This window comes from Vombatus ursinus, unplaced genomic scaffold, assembly GCF_900497805.2.
Source record: "Vombatus ursinus unplaced genomic scaffold, bare-nosed wombat genome assembly UNPS02011700.1, whole genome shotgun sequence".
Classification (NCBI taxonomy): Eukaryota; Metazoa; Chordata; class Mammalia; order Diprotodontia; family Vombatidae; genus Vombatus; species Vombatus ursinus.
In genome coordinates this window covers 7,998,652-8,020,643 of record NW_020951478.1, presented here as the reverse complement: position 1 = coordinate 8,020,643, position 21,992 = coordinate 7,998,652, and the positions used below count along the sequence as shown (strand labels likewise).

General features: G+C 35.4%; 1 long non-coding RNA gene across 8 annotated transcripts in view; it reads right to left on the bottom strand.

Annotated features, from left to right (window-relative positions):
• The window catches only part of LOC114039230, a 123,376-nt gene that overhangs the window by 94,214 nt on the left and 7,170 nt on the right, over window positions 1-21,992 (bottom strand). For all 8 annotated transcript variants that reach the window (XR_003568640.1, XR_003568642.1, XR_003568643.1 and 5 more), the window contains exons 2-3: window positions 17,026-17,122; window positions 8,670-8,792 (exon numbers count right to left, since the gene is read on the bottom strand). This is a non-coding gene — a long non-coding RNA (uncharacterized LOC114039230). The remainder of the gene's footprint in view (window positions 1-8,669; window positions 8,793-17,025; window positions 17,123-21,992) is intronic.

The following is a 21,992-nucleotide window of genomic DNA, read 5'->3' as shown; positions in this document are numbered from 1 at the left end:
AGAACTAGTACATAGTTATTTGCGTGTTGTCTGTTCCATTAGACTCTGAACTTTGTGAAAGCAGGGACTATCTTTTGCCTTTGTTTCCCAACACTTAGCACAGTGCCCGGCACATATAGGCGCTTAATAAATGCTTACTGACTAACTGTTCCACACTGCCACTCATATCTGAATATAACAAGTAAAATAATTTTCTTACATTATACTTTTAGCTCTTCTATGTCTCTTTTCTTGATCACACCCAATTTTGTCTCCCCTAATCTTATCTTCTTCTTTCTTTTTATCATTCCCTACCCATCTTTTTTTTTCCTTCCAATATAGAACTTTGGTAGAAAGAGTACTGTGTATAGTTTATCGATTTCTCTAGTAAGATTAGAAAATTAAGGGAAAGGACTTGATTTACCTACTATGTTATTAAATATTAATACCAGTTAATTTGGAAAGCTTAGGACTTTAAATAGGCTAAACACAGCACTGAGGAAAATGCCTTGCACATAGTAGGTGCTAAGTCTGTGAATCCATCTGTGGATGTGGTACAAATTCATTTTTAATCATTTAAGTACAATTTTGTCTAGAGTTTGTGAATGGATTCCTCTAAACTCTAATGTGTTATTATTTTTAAAAATAATAATTCCTGACTTTGGGAGTCAGGTATGCAAAAAAGTCAGATACACTGGAAAAAGTGCTATACCAAGGCCATGGGTTCAAATCGTCCATCTACTACTTCCTACCTACCAGTATGATCTTGGGCAAGTTACTTAGTTCCTTTAGACTTAACTTCCTTATGTGTAAAAATAAAAAGGAAAATTCAGAATGTATCAAACTTGGACTTTCTCATATTTAAAGAAATAAGTAAGCTGAGCTACTCTAAAGCACAAACCCTGTCAAGACAGTTTTCTATTTAGTGCTTTCATAGGTCCTTATATTGTCAAGAGTTGGGCCTGAAAATGTGATGTTAACCCTAACATAAAGTTCTATGTTAGGTAATGGTGATATTCAATACTAAGGAGTTAAACAATACAAATGCTGATTTTTGTAGTATTACTTCTAATACTATAAAGTGGTCATAAAGGAATTTGTTCCAGCTATCACATTTGTGTTGTATGAAAGTAGGCCCGTTTCTTAAATTCCAGGGGCCCATACAATATGAAGTTTAGAATATTAAAGAAGAAAGAAAGAAGCCATCTTTGTCAGCTACTTCCTTTGGCAAGTTGTTCCCATCATCTAAGGGACAGCCAAAATAAAAATATGTGGATATCAAGTATGTCAGTCCCAACAAACTTAGTATTCCAAAGTTGGACACAATCTGAAAAACTCCTATGGTATCCTTATATGATACATTATCTTAGGACTGTCAAAGGTCAGGCAAAGGTCATATAGTAACCTTCTGATCTTATTTTACCATAGCAGCTCACAGATTTCACTTAACACCTATGGGCATATGACTCCCACATTTTTTATGTCCAGTTAGATTTTTTTCAGTACTATTTTAGTTGACTCTAAGGCATCTGTTTGGATGCCTCCATTTAAACTTCTTGTTAGCTTTTTCCAGTCACTTTCCTCCCCACCCAGTTTCCCCATTATTACCAATGGCATCATCATCATGCTTCTTATCTCCTGAGCCTACAACTCTGGATTCATTTTTTATTCCTGTTTTCCACATATAATCTATCACCAAGAGTTTCCAATTTTATCTCTTAGATCTGTTATTCTCCTTTCCTTTACTATGCTCTCATTCTCATGCCTAGACTATAGCAGGCTACTTCTTTGTGTTTCTAGCTTCTTTTTACCTCAATCTTCAAGTATTTTTCAACCTTTCATTCCCCCTTCATTAGAAATTCCTTAGTCCATAAGGCCTTTAAAGAACTCCACCCAGCTGCCCATTATCTCTTCAACTTAATTTCTCTCACGTAGATGCAACTGTCTCTGTAGGTACTTCAGCCTTCACCTTCTCAAAATCCACAGCTACTAAAGACCCAGAAACCAAAGTTATTAGCACCAAAGTCCTTGGCACTATCAAATGGATCTATTAGAAATGGATATGGTTTTATCAGTGGAAATATCACTAAAGCAGATATATCACAATGTGTTTTCCACTGTACCTTAAGGTACCTAGTGTACCGCTAGGCCTTTCCCCTGTGATTCGTAGCTGAAACCAATTTGTGCTGTCTTCCCCTATCATAGGGATTCACAACCTGGGGTCCTTGAACTTTTTTTATGCTCTTTTTATAACTAGATTTTCATATAATTGGTGACCTTTGTAATCCTATGTATTCTGTTTTATGTATCTTAAAACATTCTTTTGAGAAGTCCATAGGCTTCAATAGACTGTCAAAGGGGTCTATGAAACAAAAAAGGTTAAGAACTCCTACACTATTAGGATGTGAGCTCCTTGAGAGCATGAACTCATTTTGCTGTTTTATTTGTATCCCCAACGCTTGGCACAGTGCCTCTTTAGCACAGAGTATGCACTTTAACAGAAAAAGAAACAGAATTTAAACAACCCAATCTCAGAGGAATTGAATTCCCCAAAATACTCTAGCCTTAGGTAATCCTACAAGTGGATTATATAGAACATTCAGAGAATAGTTAACTCCTGTTAAATTATCATCAAAAAATATAGACTGAAAGGTACTATATCAAATTTTATCTGAGACAAATAAGATCCTACAGCCCAAACCAGGGAAAGATAAAGCAAAGGGGGAAAAAACATAGCACAATATCACTAATAAATACTGATAAACATTTGAATAAAGTAGTAGCAAACAAGTTGCAGTAATATATTCAAAAGATAATTTTTATGGCTATGTTGGATTTATACTAGGAATTCAAGGTTAGGCTGAACATTAGGAAAACACAGCTATGAACAAAAACCAGATGATATTTAATAATGATGGCATATTTATATAAATAGATGCAAAATAGCACTCACTCATGTTAAAAACATTAAAAAATACTGGAATAAGTAGATCTTTCCTTAATAAATTTTGCTGTTCAGCTTTTTTTCAGTCTTATCCAACTCTTTGTAAACTCCTCCCCCTTTTGGGGTTTTCTTGGCAAAGATTATTAGAGTGGTTTATCATTTCTTTCTCCAGCTCATTTTACAGATGAGGAAATGGAGGCAAACAGGATTAAGTAACTTGCCTACGGTCACACAGCTAGTGTTAGTAAGTGTCTGAGGACAGATCTGAACTCACAAAAATAAGTCTTCCTGACTCCAGGTCCAGCTCTCTAGCCAATTTACCACCTAGCTGCCCTATGTTTAAAAAGTAGCTATCTAAAACCCTAGAGCTAGCATTATTTGTAATAGAAACACTAATAAGATCAGGGGTAAGGGATGTCCATCATCATCACTATTATTTGACAAATTTAAAAATGCTAGCCATAGGAATAAGACAAAAGAAACTGAGAGAATAAACATGCAAAATTATCTCAATTTGAAGAGAGAAAATGATAAGTTTACTTAAGAGAAACCTAAACAGTCAACAAAAAATTAAGTGAAACAATAACTTCAGTAAAATAGGACATGAAATAAAGTCACAGAAGAAATCACCAGCCTTTCTGCATATTACTAACAAAACCCAATGGGAAGCATGAACTCATTACCTTTTCCCAGCCCCCAAATCTCTCCTCTTCCCAAACCTCCCAATTTCTGTTGAAGGCACTATCATCCTTCTAGTCTTCCAAGTTTATAACATGGGCATTACTCCTCACTTGTCAATCTCCATATCCAATCAGTTGTCCAATCTTATCATTTCTACCTTCCTGACATCTCTTACATTTGACCCATTCCTGCCACTCTCAAAGATACCACTTTTATTTAAGTCATCTCCTCTCACCTATATTATTGTAACAACCTCCTAATTAGTTTCCCTGCCTCAAATTTCTCACTCCATCCTATACACTACTACAAATAATTTTCTGGCTGTGTGACTACTAGTGCCCTTCCTCCCAAACTACTTTGTATTTATTCTCTTTATATTTATTCTGTATATATTTATGCACATATTTATTGTGTTCCTCATTAGAATGTAAGCTCCTTGCAAGTAATCATCTTCAGTGCCTAGCACAGTACCTGTTACACGGTAGGTACTTAATAAATATTTCTTGATTGACATATATAATGAAAAGAAAAATAAGAACAATAATAGTTATTGCTCTTTTATAGTGCTTTAAGGTTTGCAAGATGCTTTACAAATATCTCCTTCTATCCTCTTAACAATCCTGGGAGGTGGATACTATTATCTCCATTTTACAGATGAGGAAACTGAGGAAAATGGAGGGTAAGTGACTTGCCCAGGGTCATATAGAATAGATAGTAAATGTCTGAGGTTGGATTTGAACTCAGTTTATCCTGATTCCAAGTCCAATTCTCTAGAAGAATACTGGCTCTTGAGTCCGTAGCCTGAGTCAATAAATAGTATGACCTTGGGCAAGCTATTCAACCTCAATGGGCCTCAGTTTTCCCATCTATAAAATGAATGAGTTGGGTTAGATGGCTTCTGAGGTCACTTCAATCTCTAGATCTAAGTACCTATGAGTCTGTGACCTAGGAAATGAAACTACAAAATGTATAAAATATCTTAGATTTGGCTTACCAATATATACTAAGGACATAATGTGGATATAACGAGAAGACATTCTTTACAAAAATAAAGGAGTAATTCAATAACTGAAGAGATACTCAGCACCCATGGTTGTGCCACAGCAGTATGAAAGTGATAACGATACCTTAATTTATAGATTTGTCATCAAACCAATCATACCACAAGAGGTTATTTTGCAGAAAAATGATAAAATTCATTTGGAGAAACAAAAGGTCAAGACCATCTAAAAATAATGAGAAAAAGATAGGAATTAATGGGGTTCAGCATTATCAGATGCCAAACTGCAGTACAGTATAGTAATGTCAAAACTATTTACTACTGGTTGGTAGAAAAGCTGATCGATGAAATAGACGAGGTTAAACAAGGCTCTGAACCCAAAAATGCCAACCAGGTCCTAGAATAAAGACTCCCTATCTGACAAAAAATAAGCAAAAAAAAAAAAAAAAATTCCCAAAACTTTGTGGAAAATTAGAAAAGCATTTTGGCAGAAATTGGATTTAGACCAACATTTTATACCATGTGCCGTGATAAGTTTCAATGGATACATAACCTACATATGTAAAGTAATATAATTTTGAAAAATAAAGGAGAATAGAAAGAAATACCTTATACAAATATGGCTTGGAAGATAATTCCTAACTAAACAAGGGATAAAGATATTCATGGAAAATAAAAGTTTTGATTATACAAAATTTAAAAACTCTTGCATGAACATAATAATTGCATCTAATTAGAAGAGAAGCAGTTAATTGGGAAAATATTTACAGTAAATGCCTCTGAAAAAGGGTTAATATTTTTATATATTTGTATCACTATATCTTAAATAAGAACCATTCTCCAATAGACAAGTGGTTAAAGGATACGAACAGGCATTTTTCAAAAGATGAAATACAAACCATTAAAACCATGTGAAAGAATACTCTAAATCACTAATACTTAAGAGAAATACAAATTTAAGCACAGAGTTTTTCCTCTCAAAAGAAGCAGTGTTGCATAGTAGATAATGAGTTTCCCTGGATTCAAGAAAAAACAGGGTTTAAATTAAGTCTTGCTTCTGACAGATACTGGCTATGTGATCTTGGGCAAGTCACTTAACCGTGTAGAGTCCCAGGCAATTCTCAAAGACTGTAAATTGTAGAAAAGGCACTATGCTGTACTGGCAAAGGGAATTTCCATATTGGAAACCATCACATTAAAATCCTAAGTGTAGTCACATTTCATACCACCCATAAGATTGGCAAAGGAGACAAAAATGATGCATATTGTAGAGGCTGTCAGAAGACAGGCATACTAATGGACTGTTAGTGGAGCTATGAACAATTCTGGAAAACAATGTTGGAATTATATTTAAGAAGGCACTTACCTGTAAATACCCATTGATATTAGGCATATGGCCCAAAGAGGTTTACAACCCCACAAACACTAAAATATAACATTATTTTTTGTAGTCACAAAGAATTGCAAAGAAAGTTAAGTAGCTATCAATTACGGAATGGCTGAACAAATTATGATAGATGGCATGTGGAACAAATTATGGTATTTGAAAGTAAGAATATTAGAGAGGCAGTGTGGTGTAACAGAAAGGAAACTGATTTGGAGTCAGAGGATCTGGGTTCAAATTCCACTTTTTGTCACATTATTGGTATGAGCTGGTAGCTGGGTCCCTAGGACTAGCCATCTTTAAAAATGAGGAGGGTTAGACTGGATGGCCTTCTAAGATTCCTTTCAGCTCAAAATCTATCATCCTATGATTATTATGCCATAAGTAATGATATCTATGAAAATCCAGAGAAACTTCAGAAGACTTTTTTATCAATGAATGAAGAATCAAGTAAGTAGAACCAGAACAATGTACATGATGACCACAATCATGAAAAAGAAAACCATACAGAAAAACTTTCAGATCTCTGATAATGCAATGACTTCAGGGAAACTGATACATTTCAATCCCCTCCATCCCCTCCCTGCCCTGGCCACACACTCAAAGATCCAACCCCCACTAGCAGCAAAGAAGCCATGTGGGTGCAGAACGAGGCACACGATTGTAGAGATGGCTCAATGTGTGGACTGGTTTTACTTGACTATATTTATTTGTTACAAGAAGTTCTACTGGATGGCTAGAATGCAGCCATTGAGAAGAGAGAGTGATGTAAAAAAAAAAAGAGCATCATTAAAACTTTAATAAATAAAATGAAACCAAACTCAATCTTGATCCCAGAGCGTAGATAATGAAACAACTCCCCTTCCTTTAGCAGAGAGGGATTAACAGGGGAATAATGTTGGATGCAATGTCACAGACACAGTGACAGTACTGGCTGTTTTTGCCTAATTGTTTTTCTTTATTAAAAGGTTTCATTCTGTGGAGACTGGAGGGTAGAAATCTAGAAATGACTATCATGTAAAAAAAAAAAAGGTATCAATAAGGCTTTAAAAAACTGTAGGAAAATAGACTGCATAAAGTAGAAAATAAGATAATTCTTTAATAAAAGACATTTCAGTGTTACTTTGTTCTACTTTAAATTCACATTTCTATTATAAAAACTATTCAAAACTGTCTACAATAGTAAAATTATTGATGGCTACCCATGAGGCAATACTTAACTACTGCTGAATTCAGTTATCCAATGGAAAAATGGCCTTTGATCACAGCCTCAGTATTCTGTACACCCTACTTTACCTTCTATTCCATACTTTTAAAATTCTTCTGCTAAAGTCCTATTCTAATCCATATTGTAGCATGTTGTTAAAGTGCACTCTGAATTTTGAGAGATCTGTGAGTTTGAATGAAGACCAGCCCAGCTAAGGGTAGAAGTCCATCATCAGAAGGTTGGCTCTTACTGGATATTTCATCACAGTGATGAAATAATGGGCTTCTGAAGAATTGAATGAAAAAATGAATTGGGATTATTAGCAAAACTCATGCCTGCAAACTTGAATTTTTCTCTGAATTGATTCTATTGTTTACAGGTCTTATTCTATGTTACAAAGATTATGTTTTCATGTCTTTTTTGTTGAATAGTCTACAAACAAGAATCATAAGTGAAAAAGGTATCATTAGAATACTAATCATCACATTTCCTTCTTGTGTTTAAATTGGTATTGAAGTCAAGTAATAGGAGACATTTTTTTTTCCTTTTTCAGAATTTTCAGAATGAATATTCTGCTTGTCAAACATTAATTCTCTTTTAAGAGTGGCTAACAAACTTTTTTTTTTTGGCTATTTGATAGAAACTTTAGGGCTCTTTCTTTTACACAACTTCCTCAAGGTTGAAATGGATACAAAGAAGTTCTCTCTTTCCCCAAATACAAATACTTAAGACTGTAAGATGACTGGAAATTAATGGAACTCTTTACTCTTTGAAAATCCCAGTAATCATGGATTTGATTTAGATGGGTAAAGAGGCCATCAAAGTTAATCCTTACCTTGATAACCATTTTGATGGCACACAGTATATGACAAAAAATCATCAACTAGACAGCATATCACATGTTTTTACTGACTAAGAGTTAAATTGTTCTGTATCAAGAGTATATGTTTGGGGCAGCTAGGTGGTACAGTGGACAGAGCACCAGCCCTGGATTCAGGAGGACCTGAGTTCAAATCTGGCCTCAGACACATAACACTTACTAGCTGTGTGACCCTGGGCAAGTCACTTAACCCCACTGCCTAACCAAAAAAAAAAAAAAAAGAGTATATGTTTACTTTGGTACAAGTATATATATGTCAATAAATCAATAAATATTTATTACTAAGGATGTATAAACAGTAATTAAAGTAAATATGTTGACACTATGTTCTTACTCAAAATGATAACTAAATATCATAGTTCAAACAATATTTTTAGTGAACTAATGCTATAACAACATTTATACATTTGGATATAACCAATGTTGGACACAATTTGCAAAATGATTTGCTAGTTAGGTTAAAAACTATAAAGCAGAAAACCTAAGTTAAAAAAAATATCCATTTCCAAGACCCTTATCTATATATAGAATTTTCTTAATCTACCTACTGTATTGGATGTACCTATTCTGCTGATAAACAACTAGGAATGTTACCTGTAGAAATGTGGTACTTGCTCCATGTTGGTTCTGTTGCTTGCTATTTGTGGAGGTAGATGATCAGCTTCAGTCCATCTCTATTAAATATTTCTCCCAACTTGGGAAAACGCAGCATGTAAGCTAGAATAGGTGGAAGAGAGAAGTCATCCTTACTATGTGCACAGTACTTGGCTAGGAACTACGGGAATTACAAAGTTTGGTTGAGATAGTTCTGCCTTCATGTAGCTTAGCTAACTAGAGGCAGTCTAAAATGATGTACCTTTAATAGATATTTTTTAATGTTTCGGTGAATCAAAAATAAGATTAAAATATTATGTTGGGTATAAATTATTTTAGAATGGTACTATGAGACAGTATTTAGTATCACATAAATTAAAGCCTTTCTTGATCAATAAAATTCAGCAACACCTAATGTGCCAATGTTGGTATATAGAGAGAATAAAATCCTATATAAGCATTGCTAGTGAATAGGGTATTTTATGTAATTGAAGATTCGAGATAACTGAAGTTTTAAAACTTTTTTCATTTTAATTCTTTGAACAGAAATCTTTCTAAAATGCTTAATTTCCCAGCTCCCTTTTAGGTGTTTTCTACCCCATTAGAATATAAGTTCCTTGAGGGCAGAGACTTTTTTTCTTTCTACTTGTATTCCCAGTATTTAGCACATTGAACACTTAATAAAATGCTTGTTGACTTGGTGATATGCCTCTCAAAAGTGAGCTAGGGCAATCTTTGGAGGACATATCATCTGTCATCAGGCCCATATTTGAAATTTTTTCAGAGAGGTTGGGTCTTCCACATCTCATACAGGGCTGCAATAGTCTTCAAGAACTGAGGATCACCTTCGTATCTGATGAGATTCTGGAGTAGAACTTTAGTAGAGAGAATATACACTGAAAATAATTTTCTTGATGACTCATGATCATCATTATAAATGCCAATTATCATTTCTAGTGACATAATGATGCCTTTAACACATATTGAGGCATGAAGAACAATTTGTCCTTATTCTAAGCAGTTAGTTCTGCCGGTTCCGCTAAACTTTTTAGTTCTTGTGTCTATTTTTTATAGTTCTTCTGTTTCCTCCCTTTTATCAACTATTTGCCTTCTTTGTTGCTTCTAATACTTTAAATTTCTAAAGTGATTTAAGGTTTGTAAAGCACTTTCTTCATGACAACCCTTCAGTAGGTTAGGAAACAAGTAACTAAGTTTTTAGAATTGGATAAACTCAGAGCTAATATGCAAAAAAAAAAAGATGATTGGTTCTGGAGCATTGAGAGTCTCAGGAGCTCTCCTTTGAATGAAGTACTTGAACATGGTCTTTGTAATACTTATTTTGGATGCTAGGAGGTTTATTAGTTGACTTCTTTGCTGTTTTGTTCCAAATACTTGAGGTATCAAGATAAGTTATTAATTACACAACTTAATAATTCTAGTATGTGCTCTAAACTCAGATTTACAAATGCTAAAATATTTAAGCCATATAAATAAATGAAAAGCAAAGTATTCAAACACATACCTTATTTTCAGAAGAAAGTTGAAAATGTATGCAAACCACATTTTATATTAGCAGTCTGAGTTAAGATTAATTACAAAAGAGAAAATGTCTCTAAAATTTGTTAATTTGAAAACTTAATATTATGCAAGTGGTAAAACTAGACCAGTAACATGAAACCAAAATCCTGAAATGTTAATAGTTCTGCCCATTCTATATTTTCCTGGTTGTTAAATTGCATAAAGATCTTCCTGGGAGATTAGATGGGAGAGAGATGAGATGGTATTAAACTACTTTTTACTTGAAATGTGAGCCTGTGTGTCTTGAAATTAAAAGTTAGTTCATCTTAACTTTACAATGGTTTACAGCTTCAAAGAAAATAATGTCCTCTTTGTTATTGTCCTATATTTATGAATAATTTTAATTCACTAAGTAATTAATGAAGAAATAGAAACTGAATAGTTCAATTTGAACTATTCAATAGTTGAATATTTCTTCATTAACTATATTACTAAAATAAATGAAACTGGTTGAGATTTATTAAATAAAAACATTTCAGATTTGTCAAATAATTACTCTGCTTTAAAAACAATAAAAACAGGGATCTTTCATTTTTATTGCGCATTTGGTTTTTTAATATCTTAATTTACAATCCCATAACTTGGATAGTCAGTTACATTTCAAGCCTGGGATGGCAAGTCCCCCTAGCTAATTTTAGCCTGAGTAATTTTGGAGTTAGACTGGGATTAATGCAGAACACAGAAAAATCATGCATAGTTTGTTTTTAGGTCTAAACTGAATTCATATCTTCTATTTAAGCAACAGGCTCAAAGGGAAAGGTGGGCCTGAAGCATGTCAACATAATAGTCTTCAATTTGATGAGCCCTTAGTTGATTTATCTATAATACCATTGCCTGTGTGTATCTATAAAACTTCTGTGAGGTTTGCCTTTAGACATCAGATGAACTTCAAACCAAGATTCTATTTGAAGTCCCAGCATTTCAAATGGAGAGGGGGCTCTCTTCAGTCCAAAATCTTGTATCTATTTCAGTAAACTTAACAACCTTACACTGAGCTGGCTGGGAACATCATTTGTTCAATAAATACTCTTTTCATTTCTTCATCTATTGTGTAGAACAAATCTGTCTTGGGAGGTTGATTTTGTCAGTTTCCCAAGTTCAATCTATGTAAACCAGGATCAGTAATCACTCAAAAGTCAATATGCTATACTTTTTGTGGTAGCAAAAAAAAAAAAAAAAAAGGTGGGGGGGAGTGGATTTTCATCATCATTTTGATTGGAATTTCATTATATTCCTGCCTGGGTTGTATTTTTCCTAAATGTAACATATAGTGGAAATTTTTATTAATTTATTTTATAGCCTACTATTTTACTAACACTATTAATCATTTCAATTAGTTTATTTGCTTCTCTGTTGTTTAAAAAAAAAAATCAACAAACCAGCATGTCACTTGTATGTAGGGATAATTTTGTGGGTTTTTTTTTTTTTGGTCAATGCCTGTGCTTTTGATTTCTTTCCCTTGTCATACTGCTACCGCTAGCATTTATAGAACGCCTGTCAAATAACAGTGGGGTAATGTGGTATCCTTTCTTTATCCCCTGTATTTATTGGGAAAGGTTTTAGTATTTCTCCACTGCAACTAAGGTATTTACATAGGCAGCTGATGGTGCCATGGATAGAGTGATAGTAATGAGCCTGGAATCAGGCAGCCCTGAATTCAAATCCAGCCTCAGATAGGTACTAGTTGTGTACACCTGGACAACTTAACTTCTGTTTGCCTTCATTTACTCAACTGTAAAATGGGGATCTTAACAGCATCTACCTTGCAGGGCTGTTGTGAGGATCAAATGAGATATCTGTAAAAAAAAGTGCTTAGCATAGTGCCTGATACACAGTAGGCTCTATATAAACATCAATTCCCTTCCGCTTCCCTTTCCAGGAGAATGAGGGATAGTGCCACAACTTGGATGAGAAAGTGTGACTGAAAGAAAGAAGGCAGCATTCAATTTCTTTGCTTCAGTCTTTTCTATCATGAATCACATGATCATAAATTTAGAGCTGCAGGAATGCTGGTGGTCATAATAATCTGCAAACCAGAAATGGGAAGAATAAATGTGACATTTGAGGACTAAGTTAGGAAAAGAGAAAAAGGACACCTAGCTCCTTTTAATTAAGCCCTCTACGGCTAGACAAATTATTTCTTAGGTTATTGAAAAAACTGGCAGATTTAATTTAAGCATTACTGCTACTGATCTCTTAAGAGAAATGGTACCAAAAGTCTAGAACAGGTAGGTGTTGTAGTTTTCAAAAAAGGGAAGAAAAGGTAGACTCTAGAAAACAGACTAATAAGGTTGATACCTATCCCTGCAAAACTCTATAACAGATGGTTTATAAGCATAAAAAATAAATCATTGACTACTGTGTACCAACATGGGTTCTCTAAAACTAAATCATATCAAATAAAGTGTGTGGTTTTGTTTCTTTTTTATGAAAGTTATTAGATGGGTAGGTTAAGAGAATGGCATAAACCATCTACTTTAACATCAATAAGGTGTTCGACAAAATCTCTCATGATATCTTTGTGAAGATGTAAGAATATGGGCTGAATGGTAGTATTTTTTTTTCCAGTGAATTTATAGATGGTTGAACAGTTGTACCTGAAGAGCATTGTAATCGATTATCCTGGAGCATAATCTCTAAAACTGTGCTATTGCATGTTTGATCCTGTCCCACTGAAAATTTTAATCAGTAATTTGGATGGAGACACAAGAGGCATAGTTAACAGGTTTGCAGATGGCCCAATGATAGGTGGAATGGCAAATGTGTTAACTTTACTCTTGTGAAAGGCACAATTCAACTAGTCTTCTATGTTCCAAGCATTGGTGTTATATTTGAGTAGCTCATCAGTTCTGATCACTCTATGATCTCTAACATTCATCTTTTTCTGTTTTCCCACTGCCATCATCTCAATACATGCCTTACTACCACCACCACCTTGGACTTGTAAGAGGTTCCTAAATGGTCTTCCTGCCACCAAACCATCTTCACTGCTGCCACTTGTTTTCCTTAGGCATAGATCTAGTCATGACACAGTCTTCTACTGAAAATCCCCCAATCACTCCCTATTCATCGTTCAAAATATTTTATCTAGAATTTTATACTGTTCACAAACTAGTATGTCAACCTCCCCCCAAGCCTTACCTCATACTACTCTTCCCCCTCCCCTCCACATACTTCCTCTACACTTCAGCTATACTGGACTACTGGCTTTGCCCCTTATATATACCCCATGCTTTTCTACCTCTGTTAGTCATTGAGTCCATCAATCAACAAATATTTATTAAGCACTTACTATGTGCTCAGCACTATGCTAAATGCTAGGGATACAAAGAAAGGCCAAAAAAAGGTCCTACCCTCAAGGAGAATACATTATAATGGGGGAGACAACACGTAAATAACTAGGTATACATAAAATATAAATAGAATAGATGAATCTGAAAGGGGAAAAAATTAGTAAGTGGGAGGGGCAAGGAGAGGCTTCCTGCAGAAGGTGGGATTTGAGCTGAGTCTTGAACGTAAACAGGGCAGTAAGAGCTAAAAGTGAGGAGGTCAGAGCATTGCAGGCATGGGCATCAAATAGTGAAGAGACCTCAAGATGGGAGATGTAGAGTGGTATTCAAGGAAAAAGGTAGATGACAATGAATCCAAGGAAACCAATTCCTCTGTCATAATTAGGTATATAATAATGCAATATAATACATGTAATGTATATTATTCTATATCATATTTATATGAGTATGAATAAATATTCTCCCTATTACTCTGTAAATTCTATGGGGAAAGGAACTCTCATTTAAATGTCTCATTTTAGGAGTAAACACCAAATTGCTGAATATATTAAATACCAGAATCAATATTTTAAAAAATCAACACAGGCTGGAAAAATAAGACCAAACAAAACAGGTTGCTTTGAAATTTCAAATCCTATATTTAGGAAAAAAAAAAAGCAACATAAATACAAGATTGGGAAGACACGGTTTGTTGATTTATATAAATTGAGCCAGAAGTTCAATATAAGACTATCACAGTATGATATGGCAACTAGAGTAATTTTAGTCATTATTATTAATACAAAACAATTTATCCAAATTAATTCAGCTGTGAAATACTTTTAGACTTGAACTATATTTAAGAAACCTATAAATCCTGACCCTGGTGAATGTTATGCCTGAGAAAGAAAGGGATGGTATTGGTATATTTCAGCATAAAATAGATGAAATAAGTCTGTTTTCATTCAAAAAAGCTATATTTATTTTGTTATAATATAGGACTTCATGTTTAATATGTTATAGTGGAATATATTTGGTACCCATGGAATAAATATGCAATGAAATTTTCTCATGAAACTCCTACGCACATCACAAAAACAAAAGGATCACGTGGAACATGGCTTGGGATATACTGTAGCAGTCCAGGTCAAGGGAAATAATAGTTCCCTGTATCTTTCATTAATCAGATGACATGTAAAATATTGTGTTAACATCTGGGAACCTTTTAGAAAAAGAAACTAACAAACTAAAGTGCAATCAATGGAGGATAAACAGGATGATGGAAGAAGTCTGGAAACCATGTCACATGAAGAATAGTCAAAGGATCGTGGATGGAAGAGATACAATCAACAGGAGATGTGATAGCCATTTTCAAATATCTAAAGAACTACCATCCCATCTTTGCTTGAAGAGCTCTAATGTATGGAAACCCATTTTGCCCCAGGGCACTCTGTTCAATTTTTTGATAGGGCAGCTAGGTGTTATAGAGTGGATAGAGTGCTGAACCGGAAGTCAGGAAGACCCATCTCAGTGAGTTCAAATGTGGCCTCAGACATTTACCAGCTGTGTGACACTGGGCGAGTCACTTAATTCTGTTTGCTTCAGTTTCTTCATCTGTAAAAAGAGCTGGAGAAGGAAATGGCAAAGCACTTGCTTTGCCAAGAAAACCCCAAATGAGGTCACAAAGAGTCGGACATGACTAAACTGACTGAAGAACAAAATTTTCCTTATATTGTTTGAACTGAAAACTGCCTCACTTTAGTGTTTTAAACCATTGCTACTAGTTCTGCCTTTTGAGGTCAATCAGTACAAGACCAGTGCATTTTCTACAGGACAGCTATCATGTTCCCTTTGCCCCAAGTCTTCTCTCTTCTCTAGGATAAACATTCCTACTTCCTGGAAGATGGTCTCAAGGCTCTTCATCATCCTGGTGGTCCCCCTATACACAGTATGTCAACGTTCTTAAAACGGTGCCCAGAAATGACTACTAATACTCCATACATGCAGTCTGACCAGGATGGAGTATAGAAGACTTTCTTTTCCTGGGCTCTGGATACTATGCCTCTCTTTATTAATAAGGCCTAAAATTACATTAGTTTATTTGGCTGTGGTTAGTTAATTATCAACAATCCTAAAATACTGAGAAGTTCTATCTACTGTCCTTCTCCTAATGTCACATTGTTCCAGAGCTCTATTCTAGTCACTAAGTCTTAGTAATACATATATGAGGTCAAATCTGATTCCTTACATTAGGAGATCTAGTTCACCTTATTATTATCCAAATTGTATGCATTTATGTAGACATTTGATGCCATGATTATTACTCGTTTCCTTTCTTGATTTTGTCTATTAGTGAGCATTTCTACTGTTGTTCTTTCTACATTCTAGCTGATACACTCTACAGTATCTAGTTTAGAAACATAAATTAGTAGTTTTCTTCACTCTCAGAATTATGATTCTGCTAATGTTTTAAAGGAATATTAGAAATAAAATGAAACTGCTTTATAGCATGGTATGATAAGATTCATCATAAAATGTTATTATTCATTGGTAATTTAGATATCTACTAGGTTTAGACAGAGCCTTAGCCTATAATTATACTTCAATAATATATGCTTAAACTTATTCCCACAAACTAGTGGTAAAAATGTGAATCTGAATGGAAGATTCAGGAGGCAGCTGTGTTTGGGTGAATGTGGCTTGAAATAGGAAATATATTTATAACAATTTGAAAGTAAAAGCCATGATTTTTAAAAATGCATAAGACTTTCTTTGCCCTTTATTGCAGAGGTGGGAGAAAATGAGCATGTAATATTATATATGCTGTCAGGAAAGGCTGATGTGTAGATTAGTTTTGCTGAACTGCTTTTGGGAGGGATATACTCAGAAATGAATGAGAGACATCAAAAGAACAAAAGACATCAAAATAAAAGATATAAAAAACCAAATCATCAGATTTAAACTTTTATTCTCACATTAAGTAAATTCTTCAACTTAGCAAAAAATTATAAATACTTTCCCTCAAGGAAACAGCTTAAAAATGTAAAAGAAAAAAACCAAACCATTGTGAAACAGTACATTTAATTATGTAACAGAGTTTTTGCAATGGAGAAACTGAGTCACATACATTCAGATTAAATATTTTTAAAATTTTATTTTTAATTTTTTTGTTCAGATTAAATATTAAAAGTTTTTTATGTAATTTGCTAAATATCTCATAGGTAATCAGGATAAATTCTACCTTTGATAGATTTTAAATAAATGTTAGCTGATAATGTTGATAAGTGGAAGCATACACTCCATCCTTCATTTTAGAAGTCTCTTAAATTTAATGACTGCTTCTTCTAAGAGTGGTTAACAGTCTTGACCTCACAATCATCAAGCAGAAAACTGCTGTAACTGTCCCTGTTTTCCTTGTTTGTACTATATATTTTGCAAGTTAGTTAGTGAGACTTTAGTATTAAGATTGTTTGTGACAAACATAAAAAAAGAAAAGAGTATGTTCTTACCTTACTTATTTTAGCCAGCTGCAAACTCCAGGTGAAGTTTTGTGACCTGACACCACCATCCCAGCACATGGTGAATCAGGGTCACTTGGAACGGTAACTGGCAAAAGAAAGAAAAGACGAGTGTGGTCAGAGATGTGTGCTTTGATGCATGGGAACAGAGGGAGCTGGGGAGAAGTTATGCCTTGTGGTTTACTTCAAAGAACTATTACAGAAACTTTCAAAGATTTGGAGTTCCACAGGTCAGGGATATAGACTTAAAAATTATCTACATAGAGAGTGCAGTTGAAACAAACCATAGGATCAAATGATATTGCCAAGAAGGAAGAGAGACTACTAAAAGAAAAGAGGATTAGGGACAGAACCTTAGGGAACATTCATCTTAAGAGACATATTAGAGAAAGGCAGAAAGAGAATCAAGAGAACAGAAGATCTTAGAAGTCAAGGAAGGGGAAGAGTATCCAGAAGGAAAAGGTGGTTGATAATGTCAAATGCTACAGTCAAGGAGGAAAGAAGGCCTGATGTGGTAATTAGTAGATCACTAAAGACCTCTGAAAGAGCAGTTTTAATAGAGGGGTAGAAATGGAGGCCATTTTGCAACGCTGTCCATGAAAGAGCAGAGATGGTAGCTAGATTATAGAATGGTCAATGGAAGATATTTTTAGGAATAGGAAAACAGCTCATTTGTAAACATGTGAAAGAAGTAATGGAGAGTGAGAAGCTTAAGATGCATGAGATAGACAGAGGGATGATTTGCTGAGAGAAGCAATGTGGAGAAAAGATAAAATCTGAAGGTAAAGAGATTGGCTTCAGAAAGTAATAATATGCATTCCCTCTAAGATAGGAGAGAAGATATAATGGATGAGGATCCTGTTAAGTTTTAGATTGTGGAGGAGAGTCTGAGGAATTTTCCATTTTGAATTGAGCCTGAATGGCCTGTAAGAGCCATCCCATAGAACATGTGCCCAGAGCCAGAACTCCCCTGGAAACTTCTGAGGACCCTAAGGACATGGTGACTCATTGTTTGGGCCATTTAAGGATGATGAACTTTTCCAGCTGCTTCTGGCCAATCATGTTGCTTTTTAATATGACTTGGTAAATAAACCCCGAGTAGTCCCTTCACCATCTCCCTAACTCTTGACAATGATAACAGGACTAGGTGCTGAAATTGTTGAAAAAAGAGACTGCCGCTAATGGTTAGCTGGCTTTCTCTCAGCTTCCACTCTCCAGATGCACAATACAACTCCTACTTAGGGGAGAGAGGAAGGATACACACCTTGCCCTCCCTGGGTGAAGGGATGTCACCCACATGGCAGTGAGTACCAGGGGGAACAAAGAAGCAAGCTTACACTTGGGCCCCTGGTCACTTCTGTAACTTCTGTGTTTGTTCTTTCTTAATCTTAGACAAATGACTATCCTGAGGCAGAACTGTCCATCACTGTAGACAATACTGTCTGACAGGTCTGGAAGTTCCATTGGCAGTTGGAATTGAATGGTAGCAGAGGGAATCTCCAGTGATTACTCCAGCACACTTGCTGAGGACAGTCGTTAACAAGAAGATGACCAACTCAAGTCTGGCTGCATCTTTTTGGACAGTGTCAAGTCAAGGGAAAATATAAAATGCCTTCTCAGTAGACCTGCAAATTGCTTTACGTTCAAATAAGGTTTAAGTATTAGCCTCATGACAGGTTTTTTTTTTTGTTTGTTTTTTGTTTTCTTGGCTAGGCATGGGGTTAAGTGACTTGTCTAGGGTCACACAGCTAGTAAGTGTTATGTGTCTGAGGTTGGATTTGAACTCAGGTCCTCCTGAATCTAGGGCCGGTACTCTATCCACTGTACCACCTAGCTGCCCCCAGGTTTTTTTTTTAACAATAGTTGAAAATTATTCTATATGAATCGTGTAGATGTTATATTAATTATGTTAATGTGTGCCATGATTCTTTCATGCTTAGCATTACTTTGTATGTAAAAATAAAGTACTTATCCCATATCTTGCTTCATATTGTGCACCAGCTACCTCTTGGACCCCCTTTTTTTGTGAGACCTAAGTTGTAAGCTATTTTTCCTATGGGCTCCAGGGTGGGTAGCATGACAGAATGAAACATGTGAGAAACAAGCCTACTCCTCATCAGAGGCTGAGTCCCCCAGGTCTTACCTGGGTCCAAACTGCATGTCTATACCCAAGATCAAGAGGAACAAGTGCCCTCATTCCTATGGATCCAGCTAACAGCTCCTCAGAATTACAGTGGATCATCTCAATCTTCTCCATGAAATAAGAAATTAGATTATCTGCTCCAAGTTAGTGAGAGAGAGAATGGGGTAGAAAGTGGAAAAGGAGGAAGGTAAGATTGTGATGAGAATTTGAGAGGATAAAAAGTTTAAAATAATCACTTTAGAGAATAAAATTGAGCCAGTAAATGTTGGAGACAACAGCCCAAATGAGCTATAAATGTACCATAAGCCAGTGAGGCAGCTAGGTAGCTCAGTGGATAGAGCACTGGGCCTAGAGTCAGGAAGACCCGAGTTCAAATCTAGCCTCAGACACTAGCTGAGTGATCCTGGGCAACTTATTTAACCTCTGTTTGCCTTAATCCACTGGAGAAGGAAATGGCAAACCAGTAACTTTGCCCAAAAAAACCCCATGGCCAGTATTGGTGCGCTATGGTCCACAGTGTCAAGGAAGAGTGAGACATAACAACAAGCTTGTGAAATCAACATGACTTCCTAACTTTGTTTTAGCTATCAGGAGCAGCCACAGTTTGATGGTGGGGGTTATCCAGGATTGAAGATGAGAGGAAGAATAGAAGATTAGAGGCAAAAAGCTCTCTAAGAACATAAAGTAGCAGATTTGGGGGTCAAATTTCAGTGTAGAGGCAAGTGAAATCAGAATGGGGAAAATAGGCTGGAAGAGTAAAGACCTGGAGGTCACAATATGGGGTAAGGTGCTTGTTTAATGTGTGAGTGAAAGGGTGGTAAACTATGGTATAAGGGTGGAATCATAAAGTTTAGGATTGGCCATAGCAGAAGAATGGTGGAATTGGAGGTTGCTAGAACTAAGGAAGTGGAAGAGTCTTATCATTCAAGTACTATTCAAGGAAGCCAACATGATTAAAATCCCAAAGGATAATCTTAGTCAGTAGGGTGTGAAAGGGGAGTAAAATCTAAGAAGACTGGAAAGGTAGGAAGGGTCTAGGTTGTGAAGGACTTTAAATGCCAAACACAGAATTTTATATCTTCATGTATATATTATAACTATAGAGTTTATGGAGAAGGGTGACATGGTCAGACCTGTACTTTAGCAAGCTGAGCCGCAGGATCAACTGCCAGCTGTGTGGGGAGAAACAAGGCAAGGAAACCAATCAGCAGGCTACTGTAGCAGTCCGAGCATGAGGTGGTGAGGACCGATACCAGGGTGGCTGCTGAATGAATAAAGAGAGAGATAGGGACAGGGCAGAAAGTGTGACTTGGCATCGTTGGATATGTGGGGCAAGTTCCAGAGATGAGTTAAGGGTGACACCAAGGTTGAGTTTTCATATGAAAACAAGTATCATCTCTTGTTACTTCTCTAAATGGAAGTTCTCCCAGATGATCAGAGTAACTTTATTTAATAGGAGCACATGAGAAATGAATAATTTTGGTAACTGGTTATTATAAGTAGGCAAATTAAGGCTTAAGTAAAACTTTTTTAAAAAGGGGGGGGCAGCTAAGTGGCACAGTGGATAGAGCACCAGCCCTGGATTCAGGAGCACCTAAGTTCAAATTCGGCCTTACACATGTAACACTTACTAGCTGTGTGACCCTGGGCAAGTCACTTAACCCCCATTGCCCAACCAAAAACAAAAACAAAAAACAAACAAACCAAGAATCAAGTAAAACTTAACCTATGTAAAGAGTAAAGGACAAAACATCTCATAAAACGTCAAGGCTGAATTGTGAGGATATGCACTTTAAAAGAATGAGATTTTTCCATGAAACTATACTGTTACTAGTTTTCTCCTTTTATTATTGTTACTATATGTTATGAATTGCAATTCTGGAATCTCTTTTTTGCTTAATCGGTTATTTAAAGCATATGTGTTACCACAGGAAGTATGCTCCAAATGTATGCAGTAATTATCCTCATACCAGTAGAAGCAAATATGCACAGCAAGAATAATTCTGTGATGAAGTTAAATTTCTACCAGCGTGAAGTCATTTTATTATCCAGATCACCTCACGGACTATTTTATACACTACTATACAGTGCTTGGCACATAGCAAGAAGTTAATAAATGCTTGTTGCCTAGACTGTACTTCCTTGTACATAAATAAAAGGTACTTAATAAATTTTTTTTAATGTTCTTTCAAAATCCATTTCATATTAAACTATCAAAGACAGAAGACAGATGAGGTGAAGATAAACAGCATTATACAGAATAACCTTAAAAGTTATTAGGTTTTACTAATTAAAAAAGTAAGACTGTATTCTGGTCTTAAGACACTAGCATTACCAGTATATGGTCTTTATTAAACACTTAATATATCATTTTTGTTTTGCTATTCTTCTAAAGTGCTTCTATGTATGTGCAATAGTCTTAATGGCATACAAAGGTAAGAATAGCATTCATCATAAAACTAATTTGAAACTTATTTTGCCAACCCTGCCATCATTTTAGATTCCTCAAAATAAGTTGGCTCGCTGGCAGTTTTCTGTCATAGTAACACTGTCAGGATGCCCTTCTACAATGTAGAGTGTAGATAAATAGCATTTGTAAAATTGCATGGCATGGTTTGGTGACAGTTATTCTCTCTTTGATACCACAATGAAAACATTGTTTACCCAAGATTCTACGGACGGGCTCCATGGTTGTTATTAAGTCAGAAAATTGGGAGCACTACTACTTGAGGTCTGGCCTATAAGGTTTTTAAAAAATAATTTTTGATAGCTTTTATTTTCGCATCATCTATGTTTCCCATTGCATCACCCCTGA